The sequence below is a fragment of the Salmo salar genome, chromosome ssa14 (assembly GCF_905237065.1).
Source record: "Salmo salar chromosome ssa14, Ssal_v3.1, whole genome shotgun sequence".
NCBI classification, from domain to species: Eukaryota; Metazoa; Chordata; class Actinopteri; order Salmoniformes; family Salmonidae; genus Salmo; species Salmo salar.
In genome coordinates, this window is record NC_059455.1 from 60,790,767 (window position 1) to 60,806,163 (window position 15,397).

Genomic DNA, 15,397 nt, shown 5'->3' on the forward strand with positions numbered 1-15,397 from the left:
AACGACGCCGGATACAAAACTTAGAGTTTTTCAATTTAAATGATTATACAACATTCTTGCAACCAATAGAATGTTATATATATGGGGGATACAACCTTCCCAGCTCTGCAGATTTTGCTGTGAAGAGACAGAATCATTAGATAATTTGTTTTGGTAGTGTCCATATGTAGCTTGTTTTTGTTCGCAGGTCCAGGAAAAGCTGAAGAATTGCAACATTTGCCTGGAGCTAACTCTGCAAATAGCACTGCTGGATGATTTAAAAAGTCATAGTCAATTGATCAATAATGCAACAATACTCTTACCAAAAATGTTTATCTTAAATGTACAATCTGTAGAAACTATGAGAATAGAAAGGTTCAGAACTTTTGTGAAACATCACGGCACAGTTGCAAAATATATGGCAAATAGAAATCAAAACTGGATGGTCTTCAGGGTTGATGGGAGGAGTTGAGGGTAGCTGAAGGATGGGTCTTAAAAGAAACAAAAGATAACTATTGTAAAATATACTGTATCCGTAAAATAAATATAGCATGTATGGAAGTAGAAGCCTACTGTAAATTCCGGACTATAAGCAGCAACTTTTTTCCCACACTTTGAACCTCGCGGCTAATATATGGATTTTTCCCGCTTTCAAATATTTTTTCTCCAAAAAAACACATTCTGTGACGTGCTCAGTTTTTGGGCGGCATGAAGCTTTGATTAGACCAATGAAATTGCCGAACAGGTTAAGGTCAAACAGTGATGAGAGCGACAATGAAAACGATCCAATATCGGATGAAGAAATTCTGAGGCTATTCAACTCCGACACCAAAGGAGATGGTTTCAGTGCACAGGAGGAGGAAGATAGTGACCAATTCTTGGTAGGCTACTGTTTACTGCTAATTTTTTATTTTTTGTTACAAGCCGTGTTTTGTTAAAGCCTGTGTAAAGTTCATTTGTTTCAATGTACCGGTAGGCACCTGCGGCTTATAGACATGTGCGGCTTATTTATGTTAAAAAAAAAGTAAATTCAGTGGGTGCGGCTTATATTCAGGTGCGCTCAATAGTCCGGAAATTACGGTAAGTGTTGTTGTCCATTAGTTTACTCCAATTAGGGGAGGGGTGGTAGGGTTCGGGGAAAATATATTTAAAAATATCTATATACTGTACATACAGGAAAGAGTAAAAAGAGCAAAAAGGGTCGATGCAGATAATCCGGGTAGCTATTTCTTAACTATTTAACTAACTATTTAGCAGTCTTATGGCTTGGGGTCTGTTCAGGGTCCTGTCTGTTCCAGACGTGGTGTACCGGTACTGCTTGTCATGTGGTAGCAGGGAGAACAGTTTATGACTTGGGTGGCTGGAGTCTTTGACAATTTGTAGGGCCTTCCTCTGACACTGCCTGGTGTAGAGGTCCTGGATATCAGGGATCTCTGCCCCAGTGATGTACTGGGCCGTATGCACTACCCTCTCTAGCGTCTTGTGGTCGGATGCCAAACAGTTGCCATACCAAGCGGTGTAGAACTTTTGAGGATCTGAGGGCCTATGCCGAATCTCTTCAGCCTCCTGAGGGGGAAGAGGCATTGTCGTGCCTTCTCCACAACTGTGTTGGTGTGTGTGAACCGTGATAATTCCTTAGTGATGTGGACACTGAGCAACTTGAAGCTCTCGACCCGCTCCACTGCAACCCCTTCGATGTGGATGGGGGTGTGCCCCGCCCTCTGTTTCCTGCACCACATTGCCAGGTCACTGACCTTCTCCCTATAGGCAGTCCCGTCGTCGGTGATCAGGCCAACCAACATCGTGTCGTCAGCAAATTTGATGATGTTGGAGTCGTGCGCGGCCACGTAGTTGTGAGCCTACATGCCAATACATTTGTACTATCAAATTACGAAGCAGAAAGACATTGTCATATCAGAAACAACCTCCTTTAAGCTCATATTGGCATAGCCTGTGTCTTTTCACAACAAGCAGCAGTTGTAAGTCTACAGGAGGAAACACACAAGCTGTTCGTACTTACACCATCTTAATTGAGTTGTGTAATCTCACATCTGAATTCTCATAGAAATGTTTACATTGAACATTGAGAAAACAAACACAGTTTCAAAGCTACAGGACGACAGTCATTTTTTTAACTGATGCGGTCCCAAGTGGGTCTTTCGACATAACACTTTCTTTGACAAAATGTGATAATCGGCTAACTTGTGACAATGAAGCACAGCATGGATTATGTCAGTTTTTCAAGGCTGCTTTACAGCTTTTCTAAATTGGAATCTGGCTCCTGTTGTGCTTTTGAAAAATAAATTTGCAACATTTATTGGTTGTCAGTTGATTTCTTCATTGCATGTGTACATACACAAGGCAACTATACATGCAAGACAATTACTACATTGAGACTACTGAATTGTCTATAAATATCAAGATTGAAAAATGTACAAATTGCTTAAAAAAGTATGGTTATACGTAGAAGACAAGTCTCAATTGCCATAGAATTATTACGTTGTCTCCATATGACCAGATGACAACTGTAAATCACATTAGCCTCTTACATAGATAAATAGCACATTGTTTTCTTGGCATATTATGATAGAAAGATAACCGTTACAAAATGCACAAAGTGAGTTTAATTTAACCCAGAGTTATCGCCCAATACAGACTTAAGCAACGTATTCAGACCCTCTTCAATAGCTTAACACCCTTCGTATATAACAAGGAAAATTTGAATTAATTACATGGTTGCGCAATCCTTTCAGAGCTCCACTGTGGTGCTGACACTATGAGGACATTGAAGAGGCATTATCCCCTAATCCCCAGGTTTGTCATGGCAATGCTGAACCTGCGCCAGCATCCATACCATTCATTGCAAGTGCTAATGCGGGTCATAGCAGTGTATTATTCTCCAGTTTGGAGTTTGGAGTCCAGGGCAGACCTGTCATATTCTGAGCTCCTACTGAAAGACCCACAGTTGAGTCCCACCGTGGTCTCAGGGGACCGTAAAGCATACACACAATGGCTGTGTTAACACGCCTCATCGTGATGACTTTACTTTTCAAACTTGACGGTTGAGAGGTGAGAATTAGGGAATGAAGCTGTGTGTGTGTGTGTGTGTGTGTGTGTGTGTGTGTGTGTGTGTGTGTGTGTGTGTGTGTGTGTGTGTGTGTGTGTGTGTGTGTGTGTGTGAATGGGAGTCGCTATGTGTTTGAGTATATAATAATAATATTGGATTGGATTTATATAGTGCCTTTCTACCGACTGAGGTACTCTGAGTGCTTTACATAGCAAAGTAAATGGCAATAAAATGAATTACTTGCACGTTGATCTTCTGCACATCTAACCTTCCACTGTTTAATTGCTCAGTTGTAATTACTTCGCCACTATGGCCTATTTATTGCCTTACCTCCCTAATCTTACCTCATTTGCACACACTGTATATAGATTTTTTCTATTGTGTTATTGACTGTACGTTTGTTTATTCCATGTGTAAATCTGTGTTATTGTTTGTGTCGAACTGCTTTGCTTTATCTTGGCCAGGTCGCAGTTGTAAATGAGAACTTGTTCTCAGCTAGCCTACCTGGTTAAATAAAGGGGGAAAAAAAGGGGGAAACTCCCCGGGGTTACCACCTCTATTCTTGCAATAAATGCCATGCGATTTTTTTTTTACCACAGAGAGTCTGGACACCTGTTTAACATCCCATCCGAAAGACAGCACCCTGAGCAGGGCAATGTCCCCTTTACTGGCCTGGGGCATTGGGATTCAATCATAAGACCAGAGGGAAGAGTGTCCCCTACTGGCCCTCCAACAACACTTCCAGCAGCATCTGGTCTCCCATCCAGGGACCTACCAGGACCGAATCTGCTTAGCTTCAGAGGCAAGCCAGCAGTGGGATGCAAGGTGGTATGCTGAGAGAGGAGAGCTGTTCACCTACAACTAAATCCATAGGGGCACTTCAACAAGGCCTACATTACAATGAGCTCACAATGTAAGCTCACTTACCAAGATCCTAGAGACAAAAAATTAAGCTGCTCAATCTCTCACGGATTTCCTTGCAAGGAAGTGCATTTAAAAACGACATAAGAATAGAAGCATACACACTCAACACACCGGAAAGAAAAGACCAGCCAAGAGACAAAGTGGGCGTCTTGTCACAGGTTGGGCCTGCACCATGGATAACATGTCCCCGGACGAGAGATAGTGACAGACAGACAGACCGACCAACATGTTTAGTCTGCCTCCTAGCCCCTTGGACTAATTCCTGCTGCAGCAGATGAATTGACTGATTCTTTAAACAGCCTAACATGGCACATGACTGGAGGGATGATGTCATCAGGGTGAGATGGCTCGAAGAGTGACACCCCCAAGCCATTAACTCGAGCGGGCTGCCATTCCTAGTTATCCCCTCCACTCTTGAGCCCGAACTCAACACCGGCACTGGGCGCTGTCCGCAGTCAAAGCAGCCAGTTCTCCCCTTCTATCCTCCCCAGATGGCAAAGTTCAGGTCAAGTTTAAAGAAAGGTAAGAAAGTCCCTGCTTGTCAATTTTCGCAAAGCGGTCTTTTATTGTAATTCTTGATTGAGGCATTAGTTCCTCTCGTCGTCATTGGCGGTGACCAGATGTGGCAATGTCACAGGAGGAATGTAAAGTATGAGCAGTGCTGGAAAAAGTATCACATTTTTGGATTTGAGTAAAAGTAAAGATACCTAAATAGAAAATTACTCAGGTATAAGTGAAAGTCACCCAGTATCAATCAAATGTGTTTATAAAGCCCTTTTTACATCAACCGATGTCACAAAGTGCTATACAGAATCCCAGCCTAAAACCCCAAACAGCAAGCAATGCAGATGTAGAAGCACGGTGGCTAGGAAAAACTCCCTAGAAAGGCAGGAACCTAGGAAGAAACCTAGAGAGGAACCAGGCTCTGAGGGGTGGCCAGTCCTCTTACGGCTGTGCCGGGTGGAGATTATAACAGAACATGGCCAAGATGTTCAAATGTTCATACAGTAGATGACCAGCAGGGTTAAATAATAATAATCACAGAGGTTGTAGAGGGTGCAACAGGTCAGCACCTCAAGAGTAAATGTCAGTTGGCTTTTCATAGCCGATCATTCAGAGTTAGAGACAGCAGGTGCGCTAGAGAGAGAGTCCAAAACAGGAGGTCCGGGACAAGGTAGCACGTCAGGGTTCCATAGCCGCAGGCAGAACAGGTTAAACTGGAGCAGCAGCAGGTGGACTGGGGTGGAATGGGGACAGCAGGTGGACTGGGGACAGCAAGGAGTCATTAGGCCAGGTAGTCCTGAGGCATGGTCCTAGGGCTCAGGTCCTCCCAGAGAAGAGAGAAAAGAGAGAAAGAGAGAGAGAGAGAGAGAGAGATAGAGGGAGCATACTTAAATTCACACAGGACAGAGGACAAGACAGGAGAAATACCCCAGATATAACAGACTGATCCTAGCCCCCCGACACAAACTATTACAGCATAAATACTGGAGGCTAAGACAGGAGGGGTCGGGAGACACTGTGGCCCAGTCCAACGATACCCCCGGACAGGGCCAACCAAGCAGGATATAACCCCGCCCACTTTGCCAAAGCACAGCCCCCACACCACTAGAGGGATATCTTCAAACCACCAACTTATTACCCTGAGACAAGGCCGAGTATAGCCCACGAAGATCTCCCCACGGCACGAACCCGAGGGGGGTGCCAACCTGGACAGGAAGATCACGTCAGTGACTCAACCCACTCAAGTGACGCACCCCTCCTAGGGACGACATGGAAGAGCACCAGTAAGCCAATGACTCAGCCCCCGTAATAGGGTTTGAGGCAGAAAATCCCAGTGGAGAGAGGGGAACCGGCCAGGCAGAGACAGCAAGGGCGGTTCATTGCTCCAGTGCCTTTCTGTTCACCTTCACACCCCTGGGCCAGACTACACTCAATCATAGGACCTACTAAAGAGATGAGTCTTCAATAAAGACTTAAAGGTTGAGACCGAGTGTGCGTCTCTCACATGGATAGGCAGACCATTCCATAAAAATGGAATCTTGTGACCATAGTGTACGTGTAGGTATGTACGGCAGGACCAAATTGTAAAGATAGGTTGGAGCAAACCCATGTAATGCTTTGTAGGTTAACAGTAAAACCTTGAAATAAGCCCTAGCCATAGCAGGAAGCCAGTGTAGAGAGGCTAGCACTGGAGTAATATGATCAAATGTTTTGGTTCTAGTCAAGATTCTAGCAGCCGTGTTCAGCACTAACTGAAGTTCATTTATCCGGGTAGCTGGAAAGTAGAGCATTGCAGTAGTTTAGAAGTGACAATAGAATGGAAAATACTACTTGAGTAAAAGTAGTATTTCCCAAATACCCAAAGTATTTGGGTTTTAAATATACTTAAGTATCAAAAGAAAATGTGATTGCTAAAATTAAAAGTAAAATTATAAATTTCAAATTCCTTACATAAAGCAAACCAGACAGCAACATTTTCTTGTTTTAAAAAAAATTACAGATTGCCAGGGCCATTCTCCAACACTCAAACATAATTGGCAAATGAAGCATGTGTTTATTGAGTCTGCCAGATAAGAGGCAATAGGGATGACCAGAGATGTTCTCTTGATAAGTGTGCAAATTAGACAATTTTCCTGTTCTGCTATGCATTCAAAATGTAAGGAGTAATTTTGGGTGTCAGGGAAAATGTATGGAGTAAAAAGTGCATCATTTTCTTTAGGAATGTAGTGAAGTAAAAATAAAAGTTGTCACCTCATGGGTACTTTCCCCTACAGCTAACCAGTTTAGCATTGTAGCAAAAACAAGCAAAAGTTTGAGTAGTCATTCATCTTCAGGACCAACAAGTTACAAAAGCCTACAGAATTTTGCATGCTAATGCTAACATGCCAATTCAACTATACTTCTTACTTGTTACAGCACCTGTACACACAACACCTTCAACACTGCAATGTACCCTCACAATACAGAGCAAGTACCTACTTTATCACACTAAAGCATATCTCTGAATACTTCAACTTTTGCAGCATTCATAGGACTCTTTACAAATCAATTTGATCAGGTTTGTCACATAGAATTACCTTATGCAACACGAGCCTGGCTTTTCATTTGCAATCAACAGGTTGCCTGACCCTGCGCACCAACGAACGCGTAAACAAAGAAAATGATCTTCGCTGCTTGTTGCGAGGCAAGCGGAATTTGGCGCTACTTAGAGATATCTGTCATGTCATACAGCTAGCTACCCTTTCCTTTGCTCCATAATCTGAAAAACAGAGTTAACACTAAACAATGTGTGTCTGCAGGTCTGCTTGGTCGGAGAAGGTTCAAGGTGTTTCACTGAAGTGTGGACAATCACTGCATTTCCAGGGTGATTGGCTTTCCAGAGCAAACTTGTTTAGATCCCCTATAGGCCATTAGCTTCTGTAATCTATTTAATCTGGCGTGTACTTAAACAAGTGGTCAATGCTGCTATGCTGTTGTCTCGGCAAGCAAAGGGAGGAGAGACCCTTCAGAAGTGTTTACGGAAGATTATAATCACACTCCTCCATTCTCCCTAACAAGGCAAATAATGTCCCCCTAAAGTTTACTTCCATTTCCACCCACTGGGCAAAAACTGGTTGAATCAACATTGTTTCCGTGTCATTTAACCCAAAAATTCAATGTGATGACATTGAAGCAACGTGGAAAATTGATTGGATTTGCAAAAAGTAATCAACGTAAGGGAATGTCATGTTTTTTTTTACCCAACTTTTAACCTACATCCAATGACAGGGCGACATTTTTGGTTGATTTCACATTGACAACTTATCCAAATGTAAATCAAAACTAGACGTTGAACTGGCGTCTGTGCTCAGTGGCCTAAACTAATGCAGACCTATCAAATACACTGGCCATAAAGATGGATTAGAAGATCTCTAAAGATTACACTCCAACAGTCTAGGTCTGCGTAAAGAGGACCTCACCCCATACCTCTGCATTGAGTTAACGTCCCATTTAAGATCTGTTGCTCTCTGTCATTAAATGGGGGTGACATTTTGGGTAAGACATCCCCAAGATTCTACTGTAGTAGTGGACTGCATGCACGAGGTGCAACTGACATCTGTTGAAAGCTGAAACCAGTTGATCTCAACAGACTTACTTTGCCTGTACATTTTTGTTTATCTAACAAAGAAATCCTAATCGTAGCCGCCTAATTGTAGGATTTCATTCAGTGCACCTTCAACATCAATTATTTTCTTTGAATAAATACCTCATCCACTTCATCAATACAACGAGTTTCTTCTGTGTGAGTGTCTACGTAGCTTACTATACTTCGTCACTGGTGTTTGTCAGCCTTCCACAACATTGTCAAACCTGCAACCCGATCCACTATGGGGAAAAGATAGCAATGCAGCAGTAATTAGCCCCAACTCATTTAGCTGGCTACTTGGACCACTGTTTGACACGAGTCATGATGTATGTGCCCCAAAGTCACTGACAGGAAGCTTTTTGTCGTCGTCAGCATTGGCCGATGTTGTACATCAGACAGACGTAGCAAGCCCAGCTATCTTTCTACTTACTCGTCTAGTTTCCCCATTGGCAAGCCATGTTTGCACTCTTAATCTCGAATGCAGCCAGCATGCTGCCATTTGTCATGTTGTATTTTCATCTGCGGTAATGGGACTGGTTGTTCTAACATGGGAAAAGAGCATGACATCATCGCACGGTTATTTTCGGGACTCACACTGCCTGTGGAATCAACAACACACATCAAGTCAAAGAGAGTGTGTGTGTGTGTGTGTGTGTGTGTGTGTGTGTGTGTGTGAGTGTGGATGAGATCACCCACGTGAGAGCAATAAATGAGTTCACCTATGGTACTTTGTCTTTCGTCTATTCAATCAGTATCCAACCGTTCCTGACTCAAATGTAGTTCCCTATCAGGTTCACTTACTGGGATATAAAAGCGCCAAAGTGGTGCTGAAACATGGAAGTCACACGCAATTAGCCACAGATAGAGTTCATGTGTGTGTTCATCCTCTTCTAGTTAACCCTTGCATTGGTTTTCTTGACAGTACTGGCCTGTGTTTTCATAACACACAGGATGATACATGGCGGTCTATCAACCCCCTGAGATGAGTGGGGATAGGGATAGGTACATTTCAGGTTTACTTGCAGTACACTTCCCTTCTCTGGCTCCCAACGCATGAAGGATGGAAGTAGAGAATCTGATAAGGCCTAAACAGGGCAGAGTCTGTTTCTCTGTCCGCCTATCCGCTCCAGCCATCACCTGTTGGGGGGCTGTTTGCAGATATCATGAGGTATGATGCAGCCAACACCAGACAGAGCAGGGTTTTGTTGATTCTGTCACCGTGGTAGTATTTTAATGAAGGGAATGGGAGTCCAATACTGTTCACAATGTAAACAATGTAAAAAAGAAACATCCATTCTCAAAAATCCAAATAACTTCACAGATCTTCATTGTAAAGGGTTTAAACACTGTTTCCCATGCTTGTTCAATGAACCATAAACATTTAATGAACATGCACCTGTGGAACGGTCGTTAAGACACTAACAGAATTAAGGTCACAGTTATGAAAACATAGGACACTAAAAGAGGCCTTTCTACTGACTCTGAAAAACACAAAAATAAAGATGCCCAGGGTCCCTGCCCACCTGTGTGAACGTGCCTTAGGCATGCTGCAAGGAGGCATGAGGACTGCAGATGTGGCCAGGGCAATAAATTGCAATATCCGTACTGTGAGACACTTAAGACAGCGCTACAGGGAGACAGGATGGACAGCTGATGTCCTCGCAGTGGCAGACAATGTGTAACAACACCTGCACAGGATCGGTACATCCGAACATTACACCTGCGGGACAGGTACAGGATGGCAACAACAACTGCCCGAGTTACACCAGGAATGCACAATTCCTCCATCAGTTCTCAGACTGTCCGCAATAGGCTGAGAGAGGCTGGACTGAGGGCTTGTAGGCCTGTTGTAAGGCAGGTCCTCATCAGCCATCACCGGCAACAACGTCGCCTATGGGCACAAACCCACTGTCGCTGGACCAGACAGGAATGGCAAAAAGTGCTCTTCACTAACGAGTTGCGGTTTTGTGTCACCATCGCGTTTATCATCAAAGGAATGAGCGTTACACCAAGGCCTGCAATCTGGAGCGGGATCGATTTGGAGGTGGAGAGTCCGTCATGGTCTGTAGCGGTGTGTCACAGCATCATCGGACTGAGCTTGTTGTCATTGCAGGCAATCTCAACGCTGTGCATTACAGGGAAGACATCCTCCTCCCTCATGTGGTATCCTTCCTGCAGGCTCATCCTGACATGACCCTCCAGCATGACAATGCCACCAGCCATACTGCTCGTTCTGTGCGTGATTTCCTGCAAGACAGGAATGTCAGTGTTCTGCCATGGCCAGCGAAGAGCCCGGATCTCAATCCCATTGAGCATGTGTGGGACCTGTTGGATCGGAGGGTGAGGGCTAGGGCCATTCCCCCCAGAAATGTCCGGGAACTTGCAGGTGCCTTGGGGAAGAGTGGGGTAACATCTCAAAGCAAGAATTGGCAAATCTGGTGTAGTCCATGAGGAGGAGATGTACTGCAGTACTTAATGCAGCTAGTGGTCACACCAGATACTGACTGTTACTTTTGATTTTCACCCCCCCCCCCCCTTTGTTTAGGGACACATTATTCAATTTCTGTTAGTCACATGTCTGTGGAACTTGTTCAGTTTATGGCTCAGTTGTTGAATCTTGTGTTCATACAAATATTTACACATGTTAAGTTTGCTGAAAATAAACGCAGTTGACAGTGAGAGGACATTTCTTTTTTTGCTGAGTTTATTTTATTGTCAGGAAACGTACAATATGAGGACTCATGTACAACAGATGAATCTTACTTGTGCTTGATGTAACAGCTATCCAGGTTATGTTGCTGTAGATCTGTTTGGATCTGATGAAAACATATCTTCTACTTCGATAGATAATGTACTTCTTGTAGCAAAGCCAAAGAAGACGTTCATTCATAAATCATTCTATTAAAACACTGTATGTAAGATGTTCCAGTCTTGTTTTCTCATGTGATTAAATGTTTCTAAAGGGCTATGATATTCATCTTCTGGAGTTTTTATGTTGTTGTTCATCAATAAACTTTTATTTGAAATGCCACGAGTTAAGCCTTCCCGAAACATTAATTTACAAAGCCCCTCATTTATGATAATATAGTTCACATCTGTTTACATGTCTCATGTCTTGTTTAACAAAATGACATGCAAAAAGAAAAATGGGGACATTTAGACAATTTTACATAAACACGGAAAATGCAGTAAATCAATCCCTTCTCACTAGTGAACAAAACAAAATCACCTGCGTATGAAACAAAGGCTAAAACACCTGTGGAGTGACTTGTAATCCAGCTAGATAAATGCTCACCACAACCTACGGTTTTATATCATGTTTTATGGACTGGAAATGTAAATATTTGCTCTCTGGAAAAAATGGCGACCAACATGTATGGCAACCAAGTCCCATGTGACCCATAAAATTAAAGCCAGCCTCTTTCATGTTTTCAGACACAAACAGTGGGATGATGAATCCTGTATCCATTTACAGTTGACTTACTTTACAAAGCCTCAGTAGTATTGAGTCACCCCCACCTGCTTTTGAATGGCTCACTGTAGAAACATTGAAATAGTGAAGCAGTAGTCTGGAAATGAGGGTAATGGAAGGATTCTTTAAACGTTTTTGTGGTAAATTAGAGAAAAATACAGGCACATATCAGGTAATACAATGCAAATTAATATATAGGTAAAGTGGAACTCATTGTTTATAATATTTAGTTGCTTACACAACAACTATTTTACGTGGCCTCACTAAAGGTGGAAAACATATTGTGCTTGTGCTCACATCCGCTCACTCTCACATGCCACAATAAAGAAACCCTTGGCTCTATTGGTATACTTTTGGCTATGAGATGCACAAATGACTTATTCATAAGATTTTCATAAAAAAATGAACAAATTATTTCATAACATGTACATTTATTAACTACCAAGATGTCCTCACCACAATAGTCTATTTTGGCATTTCTCTTCCTGTATCTAGATCTAAATCCATAGAAGCACCTGCAGAGACTATGGCCCTCCACTCTCCTATTTCCCCTGCCTGGACATTTTCCATCCACTGGCACCAGACCTGCGAATTCCTGTGTGATATTAGAGATAGCTACTGGTATAAAAATAGTACCCAGTTAGATAGCCATGTACAGGGGGACAGGTGGAGTAGGCACTAAAAGGCTGACTGGCTGGCACGTCGGATCGTTTTAATGGTATGCCTTTATTTGATGCCTACAGCAGAAAATGATTAGTGTCACTGTTATGTCAGGAGACACTACCTACACCTGTGTGTGTGTGTGTGTGTGTGTGTGTGTGTGTGTGTGTGTGTGTGTGTGTTTGAGAGATTTGATTTGACTTGCCTTAACTAAAATGTATCAATCCCTACCAAAAATGTCCATTAATTATAATCCACATAATAATTCACATTTCCTGTTGCTGCAGGATTATTTTCCTGCTTTAGCAAACTGGCTCAAATTGAGATTCTACATCTGTACTGTTACCATCTGAGGTTCATTGATCTCTGAAAGTTTCATTGCATTGACTGTGCTTTTTGTCAGTTCATGTAACATTGAACCGATCTACAACGGTAACCCTACAAACGTGCACCGGTCAATGTGAGCTATCATTGACACTACCTCGAGCTCTTTTGACATCTCCTCCACATCTCTTCAATTCGATTGTGCATTCTTGCAGTTAACTCGGAGTGATTTGATTGTATTGCTTTTGTTTTCACTTTCTCTTCACCAGATCGATGACCTGCCCTGTAATAGACCTGACCAGGTTTTGAGAAAATAAATTGTTTTAGCTCTAGTGCTTTTGCCAAATAAGCCAGAAATCTGAAGCTACAGTATTATAATGAAGACAAACCTCGCTCTGAACCTCAAGCTGCTCGAAGCACACTGGAACTGGATATGTACAAGCAAAAGCTGATCTGCCTCAAAAAGGACATGTACTTCTCAGAAAAGCACACAGAAAGTGTAAAAGCAACCCAAGATTAGCAACATTAAAGCAACATTCAATTGCTGAGATAAATTGTGCTCAGCAAAATCCAAATTAAGCTCTCTTGCACCGAATTATCTTCTTGTACGCATGTGAAGTGGTGACCACCTATTGAATCTCTGATTGTACAACACTGATAGTCTGAGAACCTCTGCCAAGCATGGGACTATGCCAAACTGTGATGTTTTCAAATGCATTTAGGAGAGATATGGCATGAGCTTATTCTATGATAAGACCTTCATGAAAAAAAAGCCTAGATACGGTATGACCACATCTCTACTTGTACTCCTAAAGCTCTTTGCCAAGAAGCCAAAGTCATTATTTTTATCTCTTGTTGCGAGGTTAAGTTTAGGCTTCTTTAAGATTGTGTGCGGGTTGTGTAATGTCAAAGCAATATAAATAAATGCTGTAACACACTGCTGACAGCAGCACTCCCTTAGGTTGACAAGACTTCCTGATTATGGGAGACATTTATGGACCCCAACTAAAAATGATGAGAAGAAGATGGCGGACATTGAGCCCAAGTGTACCATAAGTCCAGTATTTCCACATAGGGAAGTCCGAGCTGCTTTCTCTTAGTCCCTGAATATGGAAAGGGTCTGTAAAGGATCATTGTGTCGTGGTTGGCGACGCGTGCCTCTCTGATCTGCAACACAATGAGGTGACAGAGTTTAGCGAGGACCTTAAACACTTTTTTGATGTAGGGCCATAAGCTCCGTATTAAAAAGGCAAATAATAAAACAGTCAGCTCGACGTGTCTTCAGCCAACAGCAAGTTATCCTCTTTTTGATATGAGGGGATCACCTGTCAGGAACACTGAAACGTGGTACAAGCCAGACCTCGCTATCCTCCACCACACTTTGCTTTACGATGTGAAGTAACTGTAGTACATGAAAAAAGGCAATTTCGGGGTGTTCGATTCTTCACATACTGACTAAAAATGAATCCACCAATTTCCCCATCAAAGCACATTTATTTTTTACTTTGATCTATGTAATTTCTGTTTACATGGTTGCTAATTTGCACTAATCAATTTCATGTCAAGTCTTTAGGGTGGAAAGTGGAGGACAAGAATAAGCTTGGTCAAGCTAAGTATATGTTTACTGTGAGACTGTCACATTAAATAAAACCAGAAGTGGTCCAATGGTTTACATCACGTCACTTTGTTGTATGGGTCAGGAGGCCAACAATAAACACAATCAATGGAGCTCCCTCTCGCTCTCGGTGCCTCAGGATAGGCGAGTAAGGGCTTCAGTGGTTCTTTGAGTGTATGTCTATGTACTTGTCATGCACTGAAGTCACTATTAGCTTGTAGAAAAAAAACGAGAACTAAATTCCATAAAGGGGAGCCAAAAGCACCAGCACATGGTGTGCAACCTTTCTGACCCAGGGTTTGACCAGCTTGCTGACTGTGGTGGTTCTGTTTGTTGATCCTAGTTTTTTAACAGTTTACAGAACTGGGGACCGGTCATGCAGTGTCGTTTCCCCGTTTTCACAGATGGGCAGACGGCGGGCACGGCTAGCGCACATTCTCTGCTTGAGTGCACATTCTCTGCTCGTTCAACCGTGTCTGAGTGACAGCCACCCGACGCTCTGTACTGAGTGAAGCCCATGTGTACTTAACATGGAAAACATTTGACAAAGCCAGAAGTGTGGATTCCAACTCTAATATGCTCTTTATGAGTAATTACCCTGGGTTGTTGTAATCAGTCTGTTATAATGATCTTATAAATTAAGACAGCTATCCATTAATAATATATTCAGTAGCATGTTTCAACTGGAATTCTATTCCCATGTGAAGTCAAATTCAAGATCCTTTTTAGGCCAAGTAGTAAAGCAGTGGGCAGCATATGGTTGTGTGGATTTGTGAATACTGACGACGGAGGTGAGTTGTAGTAATAAGTAAGTTATTAAAAAAGTTCCAAACAGATCATTTAAATTCCCTGTATACTTTCTTGTGACTTTGTCAGAGTTTCTTTTCAAAGATATGATTAAAAGCCAGCAAACTTAATGTAAAACATGTCAATCTGTTTCAGATGGAAATAAGATGATTGAGAGGAAAATATTAGAAATGCAGCCAGAGACTGAGTGTGATTTTGTGGACAATGTTTTGTCATTTTTTTCTTGTTGAAGGCTTTGGCATGCCAAATCTCAGGCTGTGGACAGGCAAAAAAATACAGCATTAGCAGTATTATGATAAATAAAGTGAACAGCAAGGATTTCATAGTCAGCCAAAACTAGAATCTGGCTGTGTGTATTACCATCACAAACATATGTCTCCATGTCGGCAATGGTCTTCTCCTGTGTGTAAAGGTGTTGTT